This window comes from Aquila chrysaetos, chromosome 17, assembly GCF_900496995.4.
Source record: "Aquila chrysaetos chrysaetos chromosome 17, bAquChr1.4, whole genome shotgun sequence".
Classification (NCBI taxonomy): Eukaryota; Metazoa; Chordata; class Aves; order Accipitriformes; family Accipitridae; genus Aquila; species Aquila chrysaetos.
The window spans coordinates 27120685-27148248 of NC_044020.1; the positions used below are offsets into that span (position 1 = coordinate 27120685).

Consider the following 27564-nt stretch of genomic DNA (forward strand, 5'->3'; position numbering starts at 1 on the left):
ATGTTTGATAATATTGTGCAATACCACAGGGATATTACTCATGAATTTGAAACCTCAGAATGAATACATAAATGAATATATAATTGAAAATATCAGTGGAAACAAAGCTAGTGCTTCGCATGTTTCCAAAAAATGACATATATGCTTCTTAAAATAGCTCTAACAACTTCTAGAGCAAGTAGACATGTGCCACAGCATGCCATGATTTCAGGTGAGTGAAGAATAGTTGTGGAGGAACTGAACAATAAACTAATATATGGCACCTTTAATAATTTCTTAAAGCTTAATCAGGCTGTATACCAATAAACATGAAATATTTCTTAATGGTAACAGCACATTCAAAAGACTGAGTGCATTTCTATGAAACAACAATTGGTTCAAAAAGTAAACACAGATGCTAACCACAGGAAGATGTCAAAGATATTACTGAGAACACAATACATGTTCTCTTAACGTACAAACCATCTGTAGTAAGCAGCTAAGGGATATTTTGAAGAGGAGGATTTTTATTATTGTAGGTATGAAGAGACTGTTTTGTCAGCCTGCGAATTTTATTCTTTTTTTTCCCCCTCTCACAGCTATAGACTGCACAATGAAACAGCAGCAACTGTATTGGGAGGTGAAAGACACAAAGCAATTACTAACCAGTTGGTTTAGAGAGAAAGTCTTCTGATGGACAGGTTATTTGTAATTTTTCTCAATGGGCTTTTTCCCAGTTTCTTCAGACTGGTCTGTAAAGCCAGACTAAATGAGTAAGGAGACTAGTGGTGTGAACTGAGTGGACAATTCCGTGTGTGTGTGCTGACTACCTGAGTGTTCTAAGTGCTTCACACACAAATGTAAAGAGCAGGGAATATTTCCAGCTTGTGTTCAGAACAAGGATATTGCCTGTGTTCAACAAATAACTAATACCCAAACGAGTTTCTGTTAATGCAATGCTGAGTTTAAGGAGAGGTTTTGCAGAGGACCAGGCAGATCAGCTCAGGCGTTGTGTCATGTCAATACTGGGAATTGGCTGCCGGATGGGAGCTGGCTCATCTTCTGGGTGACTTGGAGAGGAGGTTAAAAACCACACAGCTATATGAGTTCATAACCACAGTGAGCTAGCTACAAAACCTAGAAGAGAGGCCACGTGCCTAGATTTCTAGTGCCCTAGCAAAATGAAAATAAAAAGGGGTTGCTATTGGTATGTAAGATTTATATATCTTTATGTGTGTTAATGGTAGTTCATCAGTGCTTTGATGAGTATATCACTGTAAATTCTCAACACAAAAATGATTGACTCAAAAGGCAGAAGCCAAAACAGAAATCAAATTATGTGTGTCAACTAGCTCTTGATAAGCTTCACTGGATGCATCTTCTGAATTGGCTCATCCTCAGGCTGTCATGATTGTGTGGCTGAGAACGTGCTTGAAATGATTACTATTCTGGGTTTTAAATTTAAAGACGGCTGATTGAATCAGCTTAAGTATTAACCAATTTTATCCCCATTTTAGCTAATTGGAATCTCAGTAATGGAACATCCCAGCCCTTTCACATCTTGTTATGGAGACACATATTTCTGGCACAGCTGGATGACTGAACTGTTGCTTGAAACAGCCTTTATGATATTTCTGTCAGCTTCTCCCAAAGAATTCAGGGAGGGTTTTTTTGCCTTGTTTTCATGCCTGAGTCAGCATTTGGTAATTATTCTGTGCACGTGCCTTGCCAAACTGTTCTTGTCCTCTAATCTTTGAAAATGGCTGATGAAATGCGTTGTTGTTGCAGGAAGGTATATCTGCCACGGGGGCTACCCTCTTCACTTACTTGATATACTGCAGTGTCAAGAGTAATGACTGAGTTTGGTTTGTAAGGAGGTTTCAGTCACTCATACTACCACTACACACCTTTTCCTGGTCAGTGTTTTCCTGAGCAAACTCTTGCTTATGACTTTGTCCATAGCTATTTGCCAACAAATTCCTCTGAAAAGGCCTGAGGGAAGAGGCCCATGAGCAGGTTGCTCTTTGGGAATATTCTCATCTCAAGCAGTTATAAAGCTATAAAGTGGCTTATTGTTTTATGCAGCATATAAAGGTTCACTGTGGAAATCAGAGTACCTCAGTTTCAACAGCTCCCATAAACAGCCCTTTCTTGAAGTTGTTCAGTGTACTGTAACTCCAGACTAACTGCTCCTACCACGTTTCTGCATTTTGTGTGTGAGATCAGCCTCTTTAATGCCAGAAGGACGGACAGGAGAGCATTATATGATCTTCTAAACTAAGCCTCACTGCCTCCTTTCTGCTTTCTGAAGCAATACAATTGTCAAGGTAAAGTAAGACCTCTCCCAAGGAGGAAGAGTCCAGTGCTACTCCCTTGCCCTCTACTGCCTTCTCTTTGCATTCTGTGTTCTGAACAGGGTAGTAGCAGGCTCCCATGCGAGCAGGCAGCAGATGAGGCAGTGGGCAGGAGGTGGGAGTTGTAACAAGAGAGTCACTTGCCTACACAAAGGCTCCTGAATATTTCCCGTCAAAATTGTTTTTCGTGGAGAAGTATTTGTTTGGTGTATTTTTTGTTTAAGATAAGGTACTTTTTTGTTGACAAATTACAGAGCTTCTTAGATTGTCTGTGTTACGGGGTGGCAAGAAGTCATTTTTCTCCAAGAGACTTCCCAAGCTATTTTTATGAGCAGCTCTATTTTCCATATTTGATAAGGAATTTGACTGAGCTCGCTGTATGAATTAAATGTATACATTTTCTATAAAGAAAATGTGGAAAAGTTTATATCCTGTTGGAAGTTGGAAACTGTAGAGTATATCACTGACTCTGGGAAGGGGAAGTGGGACATAGCTGGAGGTGGGCTAACCTACACAAATACGTTTAATACTTCCAGTACCTCTCAGCAGAACTGGGTCTGACTTTTCGAGCCTAACAAGTGGGTTTTAAGTTTTCCCAAACTGTCTCTGCTAATTAAAAAAAAGGAAATAATAAGAATTTTATGGTTTTTTTCTTTACTCCAAACAGATGGGATAGAGTGCTAGAAAAGGGCTGTAAACTTCTCATTTCCTTCTAGGAGAGGAGTCATGCTGCTCAAGACATACTATTTCTTCTTTGGACTATGCACTATCACGGTGAAAATGCTTACCAGTTTCTGTGCTAGCAGGTTGTTTAGCTTGGAAAGAGTCATACAAACTGGACAATTTGAAACTAGGAACCACAGATGCAGTGGTTGTCAAGGTCAAAAGCTCCATCATAAACTCACAGACTATTCCAGTAGAAACAAATTAAGATGCAGGAACAGAATAAGATAGCCATTCTGGCAAGCAGCCTGCTAAAATAATGGGTTTTCTCTTGGCAGGCTTGATAAGCCTGCAAAAGCTACTAGGTAACTGCAGTGTTGAGAATCCTTCCTTTTAGAGACAAAGCAAAGTAGGTTTGTGGCATTTAGAAAACTGGGTGCAACAGCAAAAGTTATGAGGTGGCAAAAAATGTACAAATGTCGTTTCAAGACTGTTGGAGGAAGCTAACATCAGAGTTCAGGAGCTGATAAAAGTCATTGGCAGGTGGTCATCTGTTCCTGTCACTGCATGCCTGTTGTCTGTTGTGACTGCACGAACATTTGTGAGGGTGAACAGTGAATTGGTTCTTGTTAAAATCAACCCCCTGAATTAATCCAGAGAACTTCCCCGAAAAGGTTCATTGGAGAAACCCTCCAGGAATGTCTGAGCATATACAGGTGTTGACGTGGAAAGCAGAAATAGTTCATGTATGGTAAAATTTGAGATGAAACTAAAAAAATACATAAATCCTCAAAGCTCTAACATTTTACAGAGGGCAAAAAATTAACATAGAAGCATAACAAAAGAAATATAAAATTGAACCAAAGAATGAGATAAGTTTTGAGATGGTTAGACCAGTACAAGAAATCGGCATAGCATCTTTGCTGTGCCAATACTGGGGAAGCCTTAACAATTGCCGTTCTTTTCTAGACAAGCAAATCTGAAGTTTGATGAGTGAAGACACATAGAGCTGTGTGAAAGAAGAGCTGCGAGCTGAAGCTAGCATCCATGTCTCAAAAATACCTCAAGAAAAAGAAGTGGAACCCCCCCCCCCATATAACATACATTGCGAAAAAGCAGTGCTAGGAGAAATGAGCAAATATGTGAATCAACATTATTACAAAAGCTGAAAAAGCTTCTGAAAGGCAACAGTTTAAATCAATTAAGGAAAGCAGAGTTCTGACTGGCAAGTTTATATCAACTGGAAGACCTGTTACAAATAAACAGAAAAATTTTAGAACCAGAAAAAAACCCAAGCCTATGGACAAATCATACTTAAGAGATGGAACACTAGCAAGCAGCACAGAAAACCAATGATGCTGACAAAGAGATTAAACAGTCAGAGCCAAAACCCAAATCATTTCACATCACAAATAAAGCTGTGAAAAAGCTATATAATCTGTAAAACTAATACAGTTTCAGGTAAAGATGAAAAACTTTAAAAGAAACCAGTCACAAAAAGCTGGAATTGGTAAGGTTATCAGTAAAATCACCAAACTGTTAAAAAAACCCTATAAGATCAGGAGAAGCTTTTACATCAGTGTGAAAACAGCATTTCATTCAAAATGCCAAGAGACCTAAGCATATGCAACAACTATGCAGGCTTTAGGGTCCCTTCAATCTTCCGCAGACAAAGACAGTACTGACTTAAACAGAATTAAAGAACTAAGGCAAAAGTCAAGGAAGAGCAAGACACATTCCTTTCCAGAAAACCATGTGCCCACCAGATTTTTATCCTAAGAATAGTCATCAAAGAGATAATTGAATAGCAAAAGCCACTCAAACGTCACATATTTTAAGAAAGCTTTTGACAGGCTTCGGCATCAATGTCATTCTGGAACATCTTAAAATGTTATGATATCCAATGAAAATAATAGACATGAAAACTTTTATAGCAAGGCTTATCTATTTTAAGTAAACATAGCTTCAGTAAATGGTTTAACATAGAACTCAGTGTCAAATGAAAATGTCTTCTCTTGTTTCACCTTCACGGAATTGCTTGTTCATTATGAGAATGGGTAATTATATGAGAAAGTATTTAACATTTGTTTTATATAGCACCAGATAGCTTAACAACAGTAAGCTTGATTCAGATTTTGCTGATGATACTGCGACCACCCTACCAACATGGTTATAAAAGAGCTTGTCCAATATTAACCAAAAAGATAGCCTTAATAATTAGTAATGACAAAAATCTAGCGAGAACTCACCAAATTTCAGTTCAAATTTTCTGAAAGATGTCATCAATAGTGATAAAGGTGATACCAGAAGAGGTTTAATTAGACAAGACAATAACAGCTTTCCCCAGCTTAAACACAGCTTAGCACTGCTTGGACTTGCAGGCATATCAAAAGCAGCATCCATTCAGAGCTCTATCTGCTCAATAAAACTTATTCATCCCTGGGTAACACTTAAGATATGCACATTGTATACTGAATGATGAACTTGCATTTCATATTCATTACAGTGAAATAATATATTTACAGGCTTGAGAAATACATTCCACCCGAAGAGTCATGCATTGACTTCCTAAGTAATCTGAGCTAAATGAAACTGAGAAAGGGCTAGAGACAAGGACCTGGGAGGCAAGATAATTTTGCATCTGATTATCCTAGGAATGTCCCTTAATTTGGTGAGCAAACAATTATTTATTTTTTTAATAATGCATTATATACACATTGCCATAGTTAGGTCTACAAGAGACTTTAAAAACAAAACATCAGCTGTTTCCGTGGTATTTACGTGAACATATTAACACAACTGTTGAAACTACATGAAGGAGAGGTTAGGTGTCCGGTAGGTGGTAAACATACTTGGACTCCTCCATGCAAACAGTGTGGGTAATTAGAGAGCTGGACTAATAACAGCCTTGGACCTCATGCTTAAGTGTCAGACTAGGGTACTCGTGGTACTCCTTACTGCTTCTGATTTTAACAGAAGAGAAAACAAGCCTTGAATGTGAAACGGAAGTGGACTAATATTTTTTCTAGATCAACATTACTATGTGATGAGTGTAGCCTTCAGTTCTGCAGTGGTAGAAAATAAGCAAAAGACTTGATTTTGTCTTTCAGGAAGGGGTTGCCCCATAGTTTCTCCCTAGAAGACAAACTCAGAATGGCTTCTTCTAATTCTGCTGGCTATCCAAGATGAACTCAGCCAGCTCACAAACAGGCAATCAGTTCTGTGGGATTCATGGGATTAATCACTACCAGTCAGTGGGCCTTAAATGTGAAAGTGGGTTTTTTTAAAACTTTCTGCCCAAGCTTAACACAGAATCACAGAATCACAGAATGGTTGAGGTTGTCAGGGACCTCTGGAGATCATCTTGTCCAATCCCCCTGCTCAAGCAGGGCCACCTAGAGCTGGTTACCCAGGACCGTGCCCACATATTTTTTTAACATCTCCAAGGATGGAGACTCCACAACCTCTCTGGACAACGTGTGCCAGTGCTCAGTCACCCTCATAGTAAAAAATGTTTCCTGATGTTCAGAGGGAACCTCCTGTGTTTCAGTTTGTGCCCATTGCCTCTGGTCCAGGCACTGGGCACCACTGAAAAGACCCTGGCTCCTCCTCTTTGCACGCTTCCTTCAGGTATCTATATACATTGATAAGATCCCCCCGAGACGTCTCTTCTCTAGGCTAAACAGTCCCAGCTCTCAGTCTTTCCACACATGTGAGGTGCTCCAGTCACTTCATCATCCTTGTGGCCCTTCATTGGACTCTCTCCAGTATGTCCATGTCTCTCTTGTACTGAGGAGCCCAGAACTGGACACAGCACTTCAGGTGTGGCCTCACCAGCACTGAATAAAGGAGAGGGATCACCTCCCTCTACCTGCTGGCAATACTTTGTCTAATGCAACCCAGGATGCCATTCGCCTTCTTTTTAGTAAGGGCACACTGCTGGCTCATGTTCAGCCTGGTGTCCACCAGGACACACAGGAGGTCCTTTTCTGCTAAGCTGCTTTCCAGCTGGGTGGCCCTCAGCATATACTGGTGCCTGGGGTTGTTCCTCCCCAGGTGCAGGACTTTGCACTTCTTGTTGAACTCCATGAGGTTCCTGTCGACGCATTTCTCCAGCCTGTCGAGGTCTCTCTGGATGGCAGCATGACCAGTCCTCCCAGTTTGGTGTCATCTGAAAACTCGCCAAGGGTTCATTCTGCCCCATCATCCCAATCATTAAAGGAGATGTTAAACACAGGGATGCTAGACTTATTAATATACTAAATGTATTCTTTTACCCATCAAATTTCTGACTATAGTCTTCTTTCATGAAATCAAAATTAAGTAAATATTTGCAAATATTGGTTTTACAATGGATTACTTTTGATCAGAACTAGATGACTAAGAACTAATCCTCAGAAGTGTGGGGGAGCTGTATTTCCAGTTAATACAAGTGAAAGCTCATGACTACTTAAAACTGTAGTTCTCATGGATCTAAACAGTTCTTCCTCTTTAAAACTCAGATGTATTTCATGCCATTTCATGCTCTCTATTCAATTGGCAATAGAACAGCTTCTTATATTTTTATGGTGTGGCTCACAATTATTTAAAAAAATCATTATTCAAGTAATGTAACATAATGTATTCTAGAGATTCTGCAATTAGAGAAAACTGCTACCGCTAAAATGTCATTTGAATAACTCTGTATTAGCGTCTTTCACTTTAGTTCATTGATTCCTTAGGCTGCGTACTTCCAGCAGTCTCATCTGGGAATTCTAGCTCACAAGGTAATAATGAGTTTCAAAAATGCATCATTAATGTCATTCTTTCTTTGTGGTAAAGGAGAAAAAGCTGGGAAGAAAGGGGGAAAAGAACCTTTTTTTTTTCTTGTGTTCATGGCAAAAAAATACTGCTGATAATACTGCTGATTCGGGGTCAACTGCAAACTGCATTAAATAGTATGAGATTATCTGAAGCTGTTGATTGTCTTTCTCCTAGTTCACAGGGATGACTTCTCCCCTCTAGCCCTTGACAATACCTGCCTCACATTGGCATTTCAGCTTTGGTGAAGATATACCCCAGTTCCTAGAACACCCACCTGGTTTATCTGCAGCACTGCTTTGGCTTCATTTGAGTAGGTACCTCTACAGAAATCTAAAGCATCCCTAATTTGCCAAGCTCAGTGGAATTAATTTTAAATAGCAAAGAAACTCAAAATTAAAACAATTAGATTTATTCAAACAAAACAGAGTTAAATTTTAATTTAAAACTGGAAATAAAAGCAAGAAACAGGGACTTTGAGTATATATAGCCTTAGGCTTTGGTCTGGGGTTGTCTGGGGCACCTCTTAGCTGCAGCCAGCAGGGCTTGACTCAACAGAACTCAGCCTCGAGGGTGTTGCCCAAGGCTACCTTCCCGTCTCCATTTATATCCCAGGTTTCCTGATTGCTCTTGAATGTCAATGATGCTTCAAAGTCTACCACAAAAATCCCCTATTTTCAGAGGACCTCGCCTGAGGTGCTGCATCTGAGACATTGCTGCCGGAATGCTCTTAAGTTTACCTGAGAATGACTGCCTTTGAAGCATAGAGGGATAATTCAGGAAGCCCATTCCTCTTCTCAGGTTTATCTTTTCTTTTAGGAAGTCTTTTGAGTAATAGACTTACTCTAATATATTTTACAAATCACATGATAAATGTGTGGGAAGGGGGTTATTGTGTAGCAGTTTGTCCCCTTCTGGTTTACTGATATTTCGGGGGGACCACATTTACACAGTAAAATGAGATGCTGTTTTTAAGTGGCATCCTATCTCAAGGTATCTGCATCTAGATTTTTAGCAATCCATAAATGGGAAGTGCTCTGAACAGTGGCTTTGGCTTTAGTATAGAAGGAGAAGATCCATTTGCAAATGAAGTCCCAATTCTTCATAGGTCCAAGCATCTCTTGACAAAACAACATTCAATGGGTGATATTTAAGTAATATAGCATTCTAATTTGGACAGTTTACTGCAAATTCAACTTTTGACTCTTCTTTGGGCTTTTTCACTTATTTCTATATCTTTTTTCAAACTTGAACAGAGTTTTCTGCTTCAAAGTTTATTCCTTAGTAAATTTTTTTGCCAGCTGCCCCTAAAGCAAACTACCTAGGATGTATGTGGGGAAAGAATCCACTTTTAGTTTGGATTTTGGTGTTTGTACCAAAAGTCATGTAAAAAGCCAAACTTCCAGACTTCAAGCCCCAAAGTAGGGTCAAATGATGGGTTTATTCTCCGTAAACATACTTTTTTGTCATAAAAGGAAATGTTTAGCTGTATTTTAATAAAGTATCTGTTCCCTTCTGGTGATGGTATCGTTGCTAGAAAGGGTTCAGTAGGATCCCCTTACTCAGAATCTGAAGGGATCTATTGTTTTATTGTAGTCTTAGCAATGTCCCAGTTAGGATGTAACACAGAACAAGACTCCTGCCTGCTCACTGTTGTCAGTCACTGAAGACCTCATGGAACTGTAATTTCTGGAGCTCTGGCCAGCTTTCAGCCAAGATCATTCTGTATTTTACTCCTAGTAATTCAGCCTATGTTTTCAGTTGCAGAATCCTTACGCCTCCCTTTCTGAACTGTAACGTTACAGTAAGATATTATATAGCTTGGTTTTTGCACCCTGACAGCAGCTGTATTTTACCAGTAAACCACATACTGGTGATACAGGTTTCATCTTCCTTTAAAAGATATTCAAGACTTCATTAATGCTAAAAAAGGTTTTTTGAAATGTCTTGTTGAAGGACATTATACAAATGTGAAGTATTTTTATTAGTAATTGTTATTATTTGAATACCTTTTTATTGCTCTATGTATTTCTCTAGTATGTGAAATTCAGTCACTTAGAGTGCTTGGAAAACTTCTGAGCTGTGTTTGTGACAGCACTGAGGAATGGGTAATGAGAAACCTAAGGGAAAACAGGCTTTGTGCAAGAGTGATCCACAGCTGCTCTCTTTCCCCTACAAAAAAAACCCAACATAACATCAGCATCTACTGCTCACAGTATAAAATAATTTCTTTTGAAATTACCCTTTTCTACAGTGCTTCCATGTGATCTGTCTCTCCTGTTGTAATAAATTAACAGTGATACCCTTAATGAGAAGTGCTGCACATGGCAGCAAGATCTGAGCCTTGGCTCAAAGGCAGTAGAAAATGAATTTTGATATAGAGCAACCTTTCTGAGCATGTTGCTGGCTGAGGTAAATTGAGATGACTAAACTGTATTGATTAGAACCAGCCTGAAAGATTCATGTTTTTCAGGGGAAAAACAAAGAAAAAAAGACACTTTGGGATATTGGAGACTTACTTTCTTTTTAGTACACCTATTGTGTTCAGGACAACTCAGCATCTGTCTTGGCCTATTTTGAAACTACTAGATGAAGTTATGAAGGAGTTTCTTAAGAAGCAATGCACCAGAAGGAATTTAAATGTAAACATAGGACTGGATTGCAGTTTGAGGTATGTGCTGTCAGTGGTAGCCAGTAACAAAGTAGTGATAAGATATGAAGAGTTGAATATTTAGCGAGTAAATGCAACAAGTATGGTACTGTTGACCAGTTCTGCATTACAGTCCACCTCCTCTTGGGCCTTGTCTTCATGGGAAACTACTGTAGAATACACAAAGATCTGAACATTGGATGCAAGAGGTATTCTGTGCAAAAAAATTCTCAACACAGTATATGTCCCTTCTACTTTTTTAAAAAACTCTTTTTGGAATTAGACTAAGTTTACTAAATGACCCTGAAAAAAAGGCACCCTTGTGTTATAAAAATGCAAGCAGGTAGCTAAGGTGAAATGGCTACTCTGCAATCAGCCTTTTTGCATACATATGGGCCAAGGCCCCCCCCCCCCCCCCCACCCCCTCAGGCCAAAATGCTTTAAATTGAGGATTTAAGAACCTAACTCAAATTTAGCATCAAGAGGTTTCTGGAGCCTAAAGACCTTTTACTATCTGGCCCCTAAATAAATATCATGGTCCTCAAAAGCCTAAGCACCTTAAGCATGTCTCACGGACAAAAAAGTGCCACAGGTCTTTTGAAAATCAGATCATAGTGGGTGTGACAAAATACAAATTCAGAGTTCAAACTGTACATTCCTGGTTTTGAAAATGTTGATAAATACATGTAATACAGAATATTTCCCTTCTGGGAGGCTACCCATACCCTCACAGTCCATCCAGGGAATGCACTGGGTGGTCTATCCCGATCTCTTTTTCTAGAGCTGAGCACACTATGTGCTGTCTGTACCCAGATATTGCCACAGATCAGTGATACTGTAGCTTAATGGGAGCAATGGTGTCTGCAATGGAGCAATGCAGCATCTCTGCAGCCCGCTGTACAAACCCTGCATGAATCTCAATTGCCAGTTGCTTTAAGTGACTGTTCTTCCTGCCAGGACGCAAGCCTGTACAGGCTGGAAGTGGGGAAGGGGTTAAAGCTAATGCTTTTCTGTCATTCAGGTCAATCCTCTTACAGTCACACCAGGCTTCAGGCTTCATAAATTCAAATTGCCCTTTGTGCTGGGCAAGGGGAAAAGACAGGGTGATACATCTTTAAGTACTGAAGATGAGATCATCTTCTTTTTATAGAAACTGAAATCATCCAAAAGCTGCACAGCAGCAGGCTGAGCGAATTCTCAAGCTGCATGGAAAGAGCACTATCTGGGAATTTCTTTCCAAATGAAAAGGGAGCACATACCCAGCCAGATCTTATCTTGAAATATGACTCTTAGACACTGCTTTTATTTCTTGGAGAGAACTGAGGGTTTGACTGGGTTTATGTTATTATTTCTCCAGTCATTTAATTCCATCCTTACAGCCATGAAAGTGAAAACCAGGTATTTCTTTTTCCACTGGGTATGACTGAGAAATCATTATAACAATCTGAATCTCGTCTCAGAAAGGAAAAGTCTGTTGCAGTTATGGAGCTATTGCTAGTCATCAAGATAAAGCAATAAAGCCCACATCAAAAAGTATCCCACCCTAATACTGTTATCAGATAAGCGCATAAGAGTGACTATTGTGCTCAAAAAACACCTTGCTCCCCCATGCAAGCACACATGTAAACACATATAGACACAAACACAGACCTAGTCATATAGTCTGAGTCATTAGTGGGTCAAGCATACCCAGGCAGAGGCCAGAACTGAGATTCCTGCAATAGTGATGATAATGTCACAGGGCATGTTTGCAGTCATGGCTTGCCCCCTATAAAAACCCCAGGAATGTATTCTAAATTTAGAGCACCACAGGTGCCTCTGTAAATCAAAGTAATGCCTACATTTAACCACGCATTGTGAAATGTCATTTTTTTCTGACTGTTCTGTACCTTGCATTGCTTAGTGTAAGTCATGCTAGAATCAGCTTTTCTTGTGGTTCCTAATTTTAGCAAAGGCTTAGTAGTTTCATGCAAGAACTGAATATGTTGTGAGGTTTGTCTTTGACTGGTTTCATACACTGTAGCTTTGACTGGCAGAGGATAAACAGTCCTGAAATCTTAGTGAAAGCTCACAGAGAAGTGAAGTTATTTGATCAACAACTCATGCTGCATCAGTAGCAGCCAGAGATCAGGTCTAGCTCCCCAGACTGGCAGTCTGGTATCTTGTTCACTGGACCCTGGTGCTTCCCCATGCCGGTTCAGGGGGCAGGGTTCAAATGGGATTTTAATACTTGGTGTAAGTGGGACTGGAGGGGATGAGGAGTGAGATGCGTTGAAGGTCTTTACTTGCAGTAAAGGGGCAAGGAGATGAAGCGCTGCTCTGGTGTTCAGTAGCTTGCGTCTGCATCCCACCTTTCTGTCACAGGTTCCCTGAGGCACAAAGGACATAAGATGGCCACGTGGAGCGACAACTATAAGGAAACATTTCTCTTAGTCATTAATGAGCGTAGACTGTAACAACAAAAAAACACAGTACAAGGATACATACTGGGCTGCTGGATCCTCATGCAGACCAGAAGGAATCTGTGCAGCTCCCTAGGCACATCCGTTTCAGGCAATCTCAAGCTGCTTCACTGCTTAGAAGCCCCGCTCCGCTGTGACCTGTGAATGAGTAAGCAGTGGGACAAGCTGCACCAGGAGACCTGGCTGTCCTCAGCCGTCCTGCAGCACCACCGGCTCAGAGCCAGCCGGGAGGGGAGGGCTTCCCACACCCAGTACGTCAGCCTGTGGGAGGCAGAATTATTATACAAACCACTTTGCTAACTGGAAAGCACTTCAAAAGCCGAGTCCTACATGATCTTTTGGGGGAAATGATCCCCTTGGCTGAGAGAAATGACCTCACCTAGTTTTCAAAACCAGTGTGTTTGTGTATGTACATGTGCACTCCACAGTAGATGTTACTTTGATTTATGCATATATTTGCTGAGTTTTCTTATGGTACAGTCAGACCATTGCAGTACAGTATTACAGTGTAGTAGGTCCTATTAGGAATGACATAGATCAGAAAAGCACAAAAAGACAAAGGTGATTACAATAGAATGTGAGCTTCATTTCTGAAATAGTGTATTGATTTACAGCTCTCCTTTCAGTTTTGACTTTCATAAACCTCTTAGAAAATCAGCTGTGAAATTTCACTCCTCCTTCATTAACAACCAAAACCCAAGTACATTGCACGCTATGAAAAGCGGATAGTGTATCCAAGATAGTTATACGAGAGATTTATGATATTTACCAACACATAGCCATATCCTTAGCACTCGTGGACTGGCACAGCTCCATTGGTACATAGCCAATACATACCAGCTGAGAACCCAACCTTCAAAATCTTACCCCAAGGACAGTCATAGAACAATTATTATCAATTTAAAGAGGGCTTTGTTTCTTTACTCTATCTTTTTTTTTTTTTGGTCTATTTTTTATAAAGGGAAAGCCCTCATTTTATGTATTTTTTTGTATGAAACAATGTATGTGATGGACATATGTGATGTTTTTGCATTTGAGTAGTTTATTATAGCTGCATTCTCAAAGTTTATAGCAGGAGAGTATTTTAATTGCAAAAATATACAGAAGGGTTCAGATTTCAAAGTCTTTCATTATATCTCATGTTTTTATTTTTCCTTGGACCCTAAGTTCATTCATAGAACAAGATGGATTATGACCAGTAAATAGAATGATTACTGATACCTTATTTTATCTTCAATAATCATTGCCTGACTCTGTCTTATTATGATGAATTTGAACTCATTCTACCATAGAATAATCAATATTCTTACATACATTCTTACAGTGTTCATCATAACTATATGATTATTTCAAAACCGATAACTGCATTTTCATAAAATCTTTTTACATGAGACAATGATAAATATTCATTTTACCATTGGAAGGCTGAGGGACAGAAAGAATCACGAAAAAAGTTACATTCATCTGGAATACCCTGGGTGAGAAAGCAAAAAGTATTTATTTTTCACCTGTAATATTTTGTGTGATTTGTTCCAGACACAAAAAGCAGGGACTTCAGTTTCAACTGAGTTGATCTTCAGGAGATCATATTTACTAGATGCACACCTAGTTTCTGCAACATCTGAACATGAGATATTATAGATGACAAGCTAGTTCTCTACACAATCCTAAATTGACCCAAGTGCAGCTCCAGGTTGGGGGGTCAAGTGTTAAAAATAGATGTGTAAAGTGAAAAAGCTATTTTCAGGTTGCACAAATTGTGTTAACACAGGTATTGCAGAACTTCTGAGCACTTGAGTTGTGCTACTTTGTTTTTTCTCATGCCTTTATGCCATGCCCAACATTTAAAAATGTTGATCAAAATTATGACCAAAACCCATCAATATATCTAGTTTTTATACTCACAAGTCATCATCAGGTTTAGAAGATTTGATATGCTGCAAATTGCTCTGTCGCTTCACCTGGAAGGAGGACCACCACTGTAGTCAGGGGCCACCCCTCATACAGACCTGTAGCTGGAAAGATAATACTGCACTTTGACAGTAGGTTCAACAGTATTTGTGGGCAGACAGTGGAACAAAAGGGCTGAAAGGAGTGGAACCCACGTGGAAGACAATATTCCCTTGCAATCACAGAAGCCCTTCTGCTCATCTTCATTCAGCAATCCCAGTATTTCTCATTGTGTTCCTCCAATTGCCCCACACCAGCAGTGAGATATTCCTTACAATTTGCTAACAGGCAAAGATAATGGCAATCACTACATCAGTGTGATTTCTGTACCTTCCAGTCCATTTGGTACTTAGGGGGAACCCTGGGCAGCCTAAGGTCTGTCACTACTCAAACTGCAGCCTACTTTCCAAGGCTTAGTAAAACTGATGTAGCTTTTAAATAAAAGCCTTCAGGGTTTTATTTTTTTACCCAGACTGAACAGCTAAAGTCTGAGTGTCATTTACTACTAACAAAACGCATATATAACCAGGAAACCAAGCAGAAGTAGGAGAGAAGCCTTAAGTTGGATAACAACAAAGACAACAAGGAATGAGTGTGCATGTGCATGTGTGAATGTATGTTCAAAAGAGATTTTTGTATCTTTTCATTGACTTTTCCTAAAAATCAGTCATTCTGCAAGTTATAATGTAACTTTAAAGCAGTCATTTCAAAGACATTGTGGCATTGCATTAAATAATTTACCTTTTTTGCTGTCCAGCTAAGATATTGACTGTTCTAAAATTAAAACCAATGTCAATAAAAAGAAGGTACGTGAATACATATGGCATCTCAACACTGAACAATTTTAATACCTTTAAAATGAAAAGCTCTGGCTTTTTTTTAAGGTTGTGTTGCACAGACAGAAATTAAAAAACCAACACAAAACCAAAGCCCAGCATGACTATTTTCTGCCTTAATTGTGTCAGGCTAGTAATAGCTGAACTGCTGCAGAGCTATGTACTGTAATTCCTTTAAAGCCATGCTTAGAGTGCAGTATGCCTGTCATTAGGCAATTATATACTTCTCTGCGCTGCTTATCATACCAGTGATATCAGAGCAGGAAGAAAGCACTTCCTGCACTGCCCACAGGCTAAACTTATAACATCCTGTTAAGATGTGAGACAAATGCTGAACCATCACTGGAAGGCAGCCATGCATTGAAGCTGCATACAGATGACAGTGGAAGAGTCAGTCTTCTGACTTCAACTTCGACTGATAGAGTAGGAAAAGATGAAAGTTATCCCTTCAAAATGTACTTATCCAGAGAAAAAGTTTGGTCAAGTCCTGATCTCAATTCTTGGTGATTTTGTCATGTTGTAAGTTCTGGTTTTACAAGCAGCTAATATGAGAAAATGTGCAGAGCCGTTGTCCCCTTTAGCAAAATAAATGCTGTCCAAGTCTGAACAGTTCTCAGTGGTACAGGTCTGGCTACATTTTTCAGTGAAACGCATGGCAGAGCAGCTTCCAACCTAGCGTAAAGTTTGAGTGACCTTCCCTAAGCAGCATTTCCTGCTAATGCCGTCAAGTCTGAACTAGCTTATTTCAAGCTACTTGTGGTACTTCTACACATTATACACTGTAGACATATGCAATTCTTGGAGCTAGAATTATAAGACAGATTCAGCACTGTTCTTGTATAGTTGCTTAGCCAGTGCAGAATAAATAATGCAGCCATTTTGATCTGTTGCTGTTTTCTGTCAACCTTCCATAATGAAAAAACATGCACAGAGATGATAAATTGTCACGGTTTCTTTCAGTTGTTTGGAAACCACAAACCATCATACATTTGTCTCTCAACATACAGGAAATTACTGTTTCCCAGATAGCCAGAGTTGCAGGTTGATTTCCATTTGAATCAAATATTGATGTCATAAGGAATGTATCTTTTTTGAGGAATTTTGTTTATTCATAAAAATTCATCTACAAGTCTGTGAAAGGAAACAATAGTTAACCATTTCTTTGATCAGGAAGAACATCAAATATGCTTCTCCATGTTTTCTCATGCTCTTATCAATACTTTTCCCAAGCTTTCTGCTAACTTTCATAGCCTATTTTATATACATTCCGCTATAAAGTATCCTTAACATTTTCTACAATCCACACAACACTGTCTTCAGCAGACCTTATACTGTCCCCTGTCTAGTATAGGGAAGGTAATATTTCTCTCTTTTTGCCTCTTAGTATACCCATTTACTTTGATTAGGTTTGCTATAATTTTTGCATCAGATTCACCTAATGGCAGCTATTAGCATCTTTCTAATTTATTTCATTAGTGTAATGAAATACATAAGTATATTAGAGAGAGAGAGAGAGACGAAGGAAAAACATATCTACTGTACCATTTCACTGAAGAACAGAAAACCAATTACTTCATATTTTTGTACACAGGATATTTACTTTTCTGCAGAAAGGTTTTTATGTCTATGAATCAGTAGAAGTCTCAGGAAGTCCTTCAAAATCTAACCAGATTTTCAAAAATGCTGAAGATCAGCATTTTATCTGACCAACATCAGCAACTCCTTACATTTTTCAAAGTTCAGCAACCACAACTAACACTTATTATATTTGTTCTCATTTTTTCAAAAGAAATCACTGCCAGATATATGGAATACTTCTGAAAACCCCACTTAGCTGTGGGCATTGAGTTATTTTGAACATCCTGGACAAACGATAGTTTAAGTAATGTGCTGTGCCATGGCTATCTGTACTGGTATGAACTTCATGTACAAATCACAGTCAGAAGCTTGATTTCCTCCCAAGTCTGGGATGTTGATTGTCCTACCTAATTCTTACTCCTCCTTCTACACCTCCTATTCCCACAGAAACATACTGAACAGGCACAGAAATCCATAGCCCAGCCTGGCTAGGAACAAAAGTAACATCTGTATGGACAATAAGTATATAGGGTGAGGATATAGCCCTGAGCACTGGCACATGATTGTCCATACAATTAAATTGTTAGTACAGTCATTTGCAAGCTTTCAGCCCAGACCAACAGCAGTCCCTCACACATCACAAGCAAGTTAATGCAGCTCAGAGACCATTCCTAGTAGGGAAATTTGGAGGTGCCCATATTTGAATGGCAAGAACATTTAGCTTTGAGTGCAGACTGTCATAATAATTACCCAAAAAAGTAGACACTGGCCTGTGTTATTTACTAGTATATACATAGCCAAGTAAGCCCCAGAATCCCTAAGTCTTTGTGCACAAAGAAATTAAGGGGAGAATAAACTCTAAATTGTCATAGCCTAGGTTCAAAATTTTGGATGTTTCTTTTGGCTGTTGAACCATCTTGACCCATCAAGTTTGCTTTTTTCCTTAAGTAGCTTTGGGCAACCTTTTTTGATTCTACTTAAAATCAGAAAATAAGACAAGGAAACACAGGCAAAACTTCAGAACTTCAGAGTACTCAGTTAAACATAGAGAGGTATTTCATGATATGTTTCTTTTTCTTGATACAAACCAAGCATTTTAAGTTAGAAGCAGGGGGGTTGGAGCTAGATGATCTTTAAGGTCCCTTCTAACCCAAACCATTCTATGATTCTATCACCGTCACTAACAAAGGACTTTGGGTTGGATCTCTGAAGGACACAAAAGGAGCTGATTCACTTTGGTCAGAACCAGGTGAACTCTAGTCCTTGCTAATTTTTCCTGTATGAAGGAAAAATAAATTACTGCTCTTAAGGAAAAAGAAATTACTGCTCTTCAGTGGGTTTTTCTGCCATTTTTTTCTAATTGCTGTCATCCTATTGACAGATTCAAGTCACTCATATTTCATATTTCCAGTCAACAAGCTCTCCTGCTCTTAGCCTCTTTCTATCCCTTGAACTTTTAGGATTTGCAACAGGTTCAATCACTCATTTAAAACACTGAAGCATGTAACTGAAAATGCTGCAATATCTGTTAAAAGGTCTATGTCTAACATCATTCTACTTCAGCCCAGTTGATTATAGCAAGGTACATTTGACAAGGTAAGGGCTGAGGACCATTTCTGCTATCTACAGAACCTCATGTGCTCAGGAGCCACATGAAATTCTCTGTTGTTTAATCTCACCTTTAAAGTAGTCCCATGACTGGCTTGATTTCTTAAATATAGTAGATACTGTAGGTTAAAGATGCTGTATCTTCATAGGCCTGTTAGAACAAATTAATTCCATTACCACACTGTTTACTGAACATAACCACACTAGAATTATCAGTACTTTGCTCTCAAATATTACGTGCCAGGTAGTGGGCCCACATGGGAAATCTGAGTAGTCATGCATCATGATTGCTCCTGAATACCTAAAACATTTCAATAAAATTAACATCACAAGTGCTGTGCTCATTTCTTCTGTTTCTAAAGTCTTCCTCATTACAGGAGTGGATACTAATGAATGATAACTCTAAGGTCTTCTACCTCAGAACAGCACTTTTGTCAACTGTTTTGGAAATGAGAGGAAATATCATTAATGTGATCCATTCTTGACTCTAGAAATGGGATGAGACATCTGGATGCAGTTGCCTAATATCATTAACATCACTTGTCATTTTGACCAGATCATAAAGACCTAATATAAGGCAAAGCTATTTTTTATACATTTTTGGCAGCACAGTTCCAAATCACATTCTTATTGGCAATGGAAGGAGCCAAGTCCTACTCTGCTGCTGGGCTGAGAAGCTAGATTATTTTCTGTCACTGGATTTGTCCTTCCAGTCCAAGATATAGATACATTAGAAGTGTGGGAAAGCTTGTATTGAAGTTCCCCCCATATATATAATTCACTGCTTAAATAGGGAGCTTCCTCCTTTTTAGTATTACTATTATGGCAATGCCTAAAGGATCCATCATGCTAAATGATCAGCTATGCTAGGCTGCATACACATGAGTCTCCTGAAGGAGGGCAGGGGGGGAAATAAATCACTACTTACTGTCTATACAAGTGTGACACAGAAGAGGTACACTGCTCTAAACTGACTCATTCAGGACTGACCGACATGTCAGTGGCACAGCCAGGAGCAGAATCCAGATTTCCTACGTTCCTAGATTGAGAAGGTATTTCTAATCTTTGCCGTGTATGGATTGCAGAGCCTCATTACCTTGCTGTAATGAAAAGTAGCAATCATAAAACACCCAGCAGAACAGCACATGCTGTGGGGTAGCCAGTAATACCTTTGAGGACTAGAAAACTCTCTATTGCTGCAACAAGTGCCAGCATCAGGTATGGTTGTATGGAAGGTGGAGTTTCTGCAGATTTAACAAGGAACAATCTGTGAATTCATCTGCCCTGTGATGTTTTTCAGGCTATGCTAATGACCAGAGGCTGCCTGATAGCAACTGCAAAAATTCTAGTGTAGCTACTTTTGAATGCATTGGAAATGTTTCTGTAGTGTCCATGCTACTGTTTTGTATTTTGCTGTGGTCTTTTCATCTGTATCTGTTCATTTTCTCTTGTTTTGTGGCTGGATCATACATTCTTTGAGGAAGAGTTTGTATTCTGTTCTGTTTATATAATACTGAGCAGAAAAAGGATCTGGGAATGATAATTACCATTATTATGGTAATAACAGCATTTTTCCATTATAGCCAGGAAATTTCCTGGTGTCACTCACAAGATCATTTTTTGTTACTCTTTTTCCTTTCCTTCACCATCTTATTTTCCTTACTTAGTCACCCATTTTAGTTACTTATAAGAGAGCTCGGGTTCTCTCTCACCTAATTTTTTCAGGTATTATCTCAATCTGGGAGAGGAGGACAATCTGAGATAGACACATGTATTCAGAGTGCTCCTTAATCCCTGGTGCACATTCAGGATGCATCGAAAGCCATGTGATGGAGCTATCACCATGGCAGAAAAATGTTGAATCGTTCTCCAATAGAAAGTTTTGTTGATTCTCCCTCCTCCTGAGAAAGAAGGGGAGGAAAGACATAAGGGAGTTTCTGTTAAGTGTTAGCTGTCCCAAACAGTCCAGTGCAGCTATATGAAGAGATTTTGGTTAAAAAATATATAACTAAAAAGGAATATATTTAATTTGAAAACAAAACCTTCTATGGAATTGGTAACTAATATTTCAATTAGCCCACACTGTCATGGCACCCCCTCAGTGCTGGATCATTTGGGCAACAGACCCACACTCGTCTTAGAGCAGTGTTAGTTCCAAAACGAAGTGTTCTACTTTCAGGCTGATGTATTTTAGTGTCAAAAAAATAATCAACATTTACTGTGGCAACCTGCTGTCGTTACCCAGCCAGCAATATTAGATTGTTACATATACCTACCACATGCAATAGTTATTATAATGCAAGATTATTACAGTTGTTGCAATGACATCAGACCCTTATGCTCCTGAGGGCTAAAGGAGCATTGCGTCAAAACTTCTTTACATTGGCACACGTTCCTCATGACTGAAAACCTCTCCAGGGTCACACACTGGTGAACGACTACCAAAAGTAGCTCTTGTCTGGGTGCTGAGACTGCTGGCTGCTCTGCGAGAGGAGAGCCGTGAGCTGCAGGGGATTTCCTTGGGGCTGGCAGTGCAGGGTCCTCACCAGTTAAAGCCTGTCCCACCACCCCCAGCCAGGAAGCAGAGCAGATCTGGGGGGGTGCCCAGGGGCAGCCCCTAACCCGGAGTGTCTGGCAAGTTCATGGCAACAGGCTGGAAAGTCAAGACCACAGGTCTGTACCCTGCTGATCTAGATGTGCCCGTGGCCAGGCACAGGCATGGCTGCAGCAAAGCTCAAGCTATTAAAGGTGTGAGCCTCAGCTTGAAAGCAGCTTCCAAAAAGCAGTGTGAGGAGCCCCCACTGAGGCTTCTCAGCAGAGATTTTCAGGGGGAGCCTCTGCTGAGGCTTATCTTTCTTTCAAGGCTACCAGCTACATCAGCTCTGGGCTGGCCTTGAGCCCAGGCACTCAAAGCCCCAGGGCTCTGACAGGTCTCTCAAGCAGCTTTTCAACATTTTTATGCTATGTCAGCTCTGCCTCTTTACAAGGCTCTGCTTATTTTGTTCCTTTGCACGCTGTTAAGTCTGTTTACATTTTTATTATACCTCTAATATTTGAGGATGTGGTACATGGTGCTTGAATTCAACTACAGCAAGTTCCCCAGCCTGAAGATGTGATCCCCTATATTTTCACAATTGAGGTCTTATTGCTCACTAGTTTGAACTTCCCCTACTGAACTTTTTTACCCTGAATTCTTTCTGAATTCTGCAGCTTCAGAGGCTAGCGTATAAAACTGGACAGAGACCTTTCTCTGTCCCTTAAACAAACTAGCACAACTGACATCCAGACAGCTAAACTCCCTTATCCTGCAGGACAAGGTGCCACCAAAAGTCACTGTCCTGTGCAAGCCCCCAAACCACAGCTGGAAATCATTTCCCCAGAGCAAAGCTGCACTAGTGACTCTTACTAGCATGGAAGAGTTGTGTGCCAGGTTCAGGGCTAGTCTCATGTCTGCTTGGTTTGCTAGTAAAGATGTGGTAAAACATTTCAAGAGTGAGCAGACTGAGCTGTAAACAGGTTTCCTTTCTCTCATGGGTTGCAGAATTCATCTAGCTTTGACAAAAAGGTTGGAGAATGGGAAAAAAAACCCACAAAATAAGAAATGGGAGTGAGGCTTGCAGACAGCTATATGGAAGGCAGATTTTTGTGGATGAAATGTCAGGTGACATCCAAGTTATAGCAAAGACCTGACACTTTGGGATGCTTTTGTTATGACAATTTCTTTATCTTGATTGCTGTCATGTTGGATTTTTTAAATAGTTCTAACATCTAATTTCTAAAGCTTTATGCATAAGAAATAACTAGTCTGTTTAATCTCTTCAGGACAGGGATTACCTCTTCCTTTGTGCATGCATAATAATTAGACCCAGCATAATTTAAAGCCTCTAGATGTTGCATGGGATACTGGAGCATTCAAAGCTATATGCATGGCATTTTTCTTTTAGTTTAATTTAAAAATATTACCCTTATCCTTTTCATACTGCCCAACAAATGAATATGATATTCCCATGTGGAATTGTCCCTTTCCACCCATTGCAAAGACTTACAGCTGTGTTTACACCTCTGAACATGTGGTCCTTACAATGGGAGTCCTGACCCAGGCTTATCTGCAAAGGTGCAAGCAAGCCACTATAATAAAGCATAACATCAAACTAGCTCATTAAGAGAAACTCTGGCAGTTATCAATTACACTGTTGAATGAAAGCATTTGTCAAAGTTAATATACAGCCAGGCATCCATGAACAGACAATGAAACACTAGCTAATTACCTACCAAGTCTTTCCATTTACTTGATTGAGTTTGCAAGTAGATACAGCATGTGAAACCACCATTCTGCAGGGACTTAATGCTTGCACTTAGAGACATTAGCTCTTCCTGACAGGAAATTGCTTTTCTCCCTTAATGTTTCCACAAAGAGCTAGTAAGACACAGGAAATAATTCTGTGCATTTGGCATCTGACATTCATAAAACTTCAGCAGTCCCTGTAAGCAGCTAGAACTAGACGTAAGAGTTGGCATGCGCAGTAAAGCCTTCCACTCAAAGGAGCCATAGCAGCACCCCTTGGCACTCCTGACACGCAACACTTATTAGATACAGGATTTTCCAGGAGAGAAGCTGACAACCACACTTTGGGTGGATTGAAAAAGACATCTGTGAATAGAGGAAGATATGTTTGCAATACACTGTTGCTTTTGGCCTTAGGAATCAAATTCATGTTTCAAGAGTGAAAACTTTTTGCCCGAATTTGACATCAAGTAGTCATTCAATGCTCTACAAGTAATTAGAACTGTGAAATTCAAACTGATGTTCCTCAGCTTATTTATGTTAAATACGCTAAGGGAAGCCTTTTTTCAGCGGAAAGAGGCATCTCGCCACCTGAAGCTCCTTAACTGCCTGTTTTTTCCATTACACTGCATCAGGGAAAGAAATCCCATAGCCTTCTGCCTGAGATAAGCACATAATAACCTCCCTAAATCTAACAGATGTCTCTACCTTTGTGGTGGGTTGACCCTGGCTGGGCATCAGGTGCCCAACAAAGCCATTTTATCACTCCCCCCCACCTCAGATGGACAGGGGAGAGAAAATATAACAAAGGGCTCGTGAGTCAAGATAAGGACAGGAGAGATCACTCACCAATTACCATCACAGGCAAAACAGACTCAACTTGGGAAAAATTAACTCAATTTATTACCAATCAACCAGATTAGGGTAATGAGAAATAAAACCAAATCTCAGAACACCTTCCCTCTACTCCTCCCTTCTTCCCAGGCACAACTTCACTCCTGGATTCTCTACCTATCCCCCCCACAGCGGCGCAGGGGGATGGGGAATGGGATTTATGGTCAGTTCATCACATGTTATTTCTGCTGCTTCATCCTCCTCAGGGACAGGACTCATCGCACTCTTCCCCTGCTCCAGCGTGGGGTCCCTCCCACGGGAGACAGTCTTCCATGAACTTCTCCAACATGAGTCCTTCCCATGGGCTGCAGTTCTTCATGACCTGCTCCAGCGTGGGTCCCTTCCCACGGGCTGCAGTCCTTCAGGCACAGACTGCTCCAGTGTGGGTCCCCCGCAGGGTCACAAGTCCTGCCAGAAAACCTGCTCCGTGGGCTTCTCTCTCCACAGATCTGCAGGTCCTGCCAGGAGCCTGCTCCAGCGCGGGGTTCCCACGGGGTCACGGCCTCCTTCGGGAACCCACCTGCTCCGGCGTGGGGTCCTCCATGGGCTGCAGGTGGAGATCTGCTCCACCGTGGACCTCCATGGGCTGCAGGGGCACAGCCTGCCTCACCATGGTCTTCATCACCACGGGCTGCAGGGGAATCTCTGCTCCAGCGCCTGGAGCATCGCCTCCCTCTCCTTCTTCACTGACCTGGGGGTCTGCAGGGCTGTTTCTCTCACATATTCTCGCTCCTCTCTCTGGCTGCTGTTTCTGAGTGCCCTGCAACTTTTTTTCCTTCTTAAAAATGTACTCCCAGAGGCACTACCACCGTTGCTGCTGGGCTCAGCCTTGGCTGGTGGCAGGTCCATCTTAGAGCCGGCTGGCATTGGCTCTGTTGGACACAGGGGAAGCTTCCAGCAGCTTCTCACAGAAGCCACCCCTGTAATCCCCCCGCTACCAAAACTCTGCCACGCAAACCCAATACAATCTTTTAAGCTGATCTGAGGAGCACTTTTTAAAAATCTAAAATATTTGGCTAAGGAAGAACACCACTACATGAAGGAGTGCTATGCTGGGGGAACCCAGAAACCATGAATGGCCTTAGATTCTGCTGATGATGTAAACCATCTCTTCCTGTTCTGCTTCAGTCAGAGAGACTCATTCCTCAGCGCTAGTAGCAAGCAGAGATGGACACAAACTGCTAAAGTTTCACAACAGTCACGGCTGTGGGATCTCATCAGATGCATGGCTCTGCATCTCATCTCTGATAAGAATTGACTTGTAGTTACTTGCTTTTGCTATTAACCCTGGCAAAATAATCTTTACACATAATTCCTAGAATAGGATAACTCATTCAAGCCCAGCATTCCCTAGGAAAGTGTGGGAGTGTACAGCTGGCCACTGAAAAACCTGCCACTAACACAGAAAGAGCACCAGACACCTCAAGTCTCAAATGTTTCAACTCTTTAGTCCTGGTGTGACCCAGATGCCTTACAGGAGAGAGTAAGCTTGTCTACAAACAGTAAAGAAACTTTCACTTCTAAGACACACAATCCCTCCAAAATACCATTTAGGGAATTCTTTATGCATTGTGAAAAGAGGCTACAAGCCCAGTTAAGATTTATACATATGTATATAAATTGCCTTTAACAGGAGACAATGTCTAAACAATTTAGGAACACACACACGCTCTTCAGAAGTAAAACCATAATGTCCAGCCACAGTAAGCTCTACTGTATTTCAAATAACTTCTGGTTTATGTAAACTACCAACATGCCTATAGAAAAAATGGAAAACGAAACTAATTTCACTACAGTTCAGATTGGTGGACCCTTGGATAAGACACTGTATATTCCAGATTTATGCTTTTATCAACATGCTTTCCTTTAAAAAAAACCTATTTAAATGATTAACATTCTTCTTTGGTTTTATTGAGCTTAGTGCAGGGTTTATTGCATGAAGCGTAATGGCCTGTGACATATAGACAATTAAATGAGATGAGCTATTGGCCCATTTTGTTCTTAAACCTCTGCATGTTGCTAAACCTATGACTATAGAACAGCAAGGTGAACAAATAAGAGCAAATTCTCTGCTTGTTCAGCAGACACCAGTTATATCTCCAGTTTTAGCCTTTATCCTTCCCATCAAATTATTCTTGTGGTGAACAAATTTACCATTCAAATGACCATGCTCATGTGCACCATAAGTAGATGAAATAAGCCAATGTTACTCAAAATTTGTCACTTTAGGCTGGTCATTGTTTAGTACTTGCTGATTAAAGTTAAGCACCTGGGGAAGCGTATGCAGAAGAGGGATCCAAGACAAAGTCATGTTCAAGAAAAGGGAGTGAGAAAAGAACAGTGTCTTGGAAAGAAAGAAATAATGCACTGATAGAAGATGTGGGGTTTGAGGCGCTGGAAGCATGTGGCTTTAAAAAGAGGAAGCAATATTACCAGAGAGTAAGAAGAAATGCCAGGGTAAAAGAAGTAAAATGGAGACCATAAGGAAGAGGGATTTCAGTGATGGCTTGAGAGAAGCACAGGGAGTGAGATGAAGAAAAGGAAGACGTGAAACCAAAGAGGGTTATCTTGATATTTAAAGACACTTTCCTATAGGTCCCTCTGGATCATCAGCAGAAAAAGAAAGGTGACAAAGATACAAGCCAGCCATTAATTTCATTATTCTAACTTTCATGATTTAAGATAGCATTTTTTAGCAGTCTGGACATTTATTGAATATGAAAATGTTGAAAACCAGACATTTTAATAGATCCTGAAAGCATTAGGTCCACTCTAACTCCATTGAGAAGTTTGGCTGCATACACAGCATACACTTAAAGATACCCTGTCTCAGAAAATCTGAGCTTAGTGTTGCCCTCAGCTGTAAGTACCAGGCTGATAGGAAATACTAGGAACTTAGCTTAGATCTGTTCATATCAATACGCTGGGAAAAGTTAACAGTTTGGAACAGGTCGTGGAAATCTAGTTCAATTGACACTGACTCTTTGCTGCTGCTAAGTTCAGAATTTTTTTTTTTTTTTAATATTTCCTTTCTCTCAATAGCCTGCTTCTGCTGAGAATTTAAAAATGCCAGTAACTGTTAACAAAGCATTCAATTAGTAACACCACACGCTTACATGGATGGGGAACCCAGAGCTCCAAAAAAGGTGGGTAGCACCAAACGCTCTGGTCATTATGATTTGTGCAGACATGTAGTGTATCAGTGACAAAATGCAAGACTCCTTATACTTTTTGCCTCCCAGTCCACTGTTCTAGTTCTTTCAAAAAGCTTATGTCTTTCCTTGTCACTAATTACACCTGTGTAAATAACCAAGGTCTATGCTGAAGTACACCTGCTACTCTTCAGATCCTTTCACTATATCCAGGTGGTCTTCATAAAGGAAGACTTAACTTTTAGTCTAGGTTTGTTTTATAGCCATTACTAGAATTTCAAAACTTTTTTTCCATCAAAATAAGTTACCTTTCTGCCTCAGAATAAGCCAATCAAACTGATAGGCAATTTGTG

General features: G+C 40.2%; 1 protein-coding gene across 3 annotated transcripts in view; it reads right to left on the minus strand.

The window, feature by feature from the left end:
- UPK3A (uroplakin 3A) overlaps positions 1-27564 on the minus strand; it is a 66534-nt gene that overhangs the window by 35263 nt on the left and 3707 nt on the right. Inside the window, exons 3-5 of one of the 3 annotated variants that reach the window (XM_030041526.2) lie at positions 18952-19031; positions 14814-14923; positions 12934-13169 (exon numbers count right to left, since the gene is read on the minus strand). The gene's annotated coding sequence lies outside the window, so the exon portion shown is untranslated. Of the gene's footprint in view, positions 1-5245; positions 5629-12933; positions 13170-14813; positions 14937-18951; positions 19032-27564 lie in introns of those variants that run through there. The other 2 variants (XM_030041527.2, XM_030041528.1) reach the window with 2 other exon arrangements.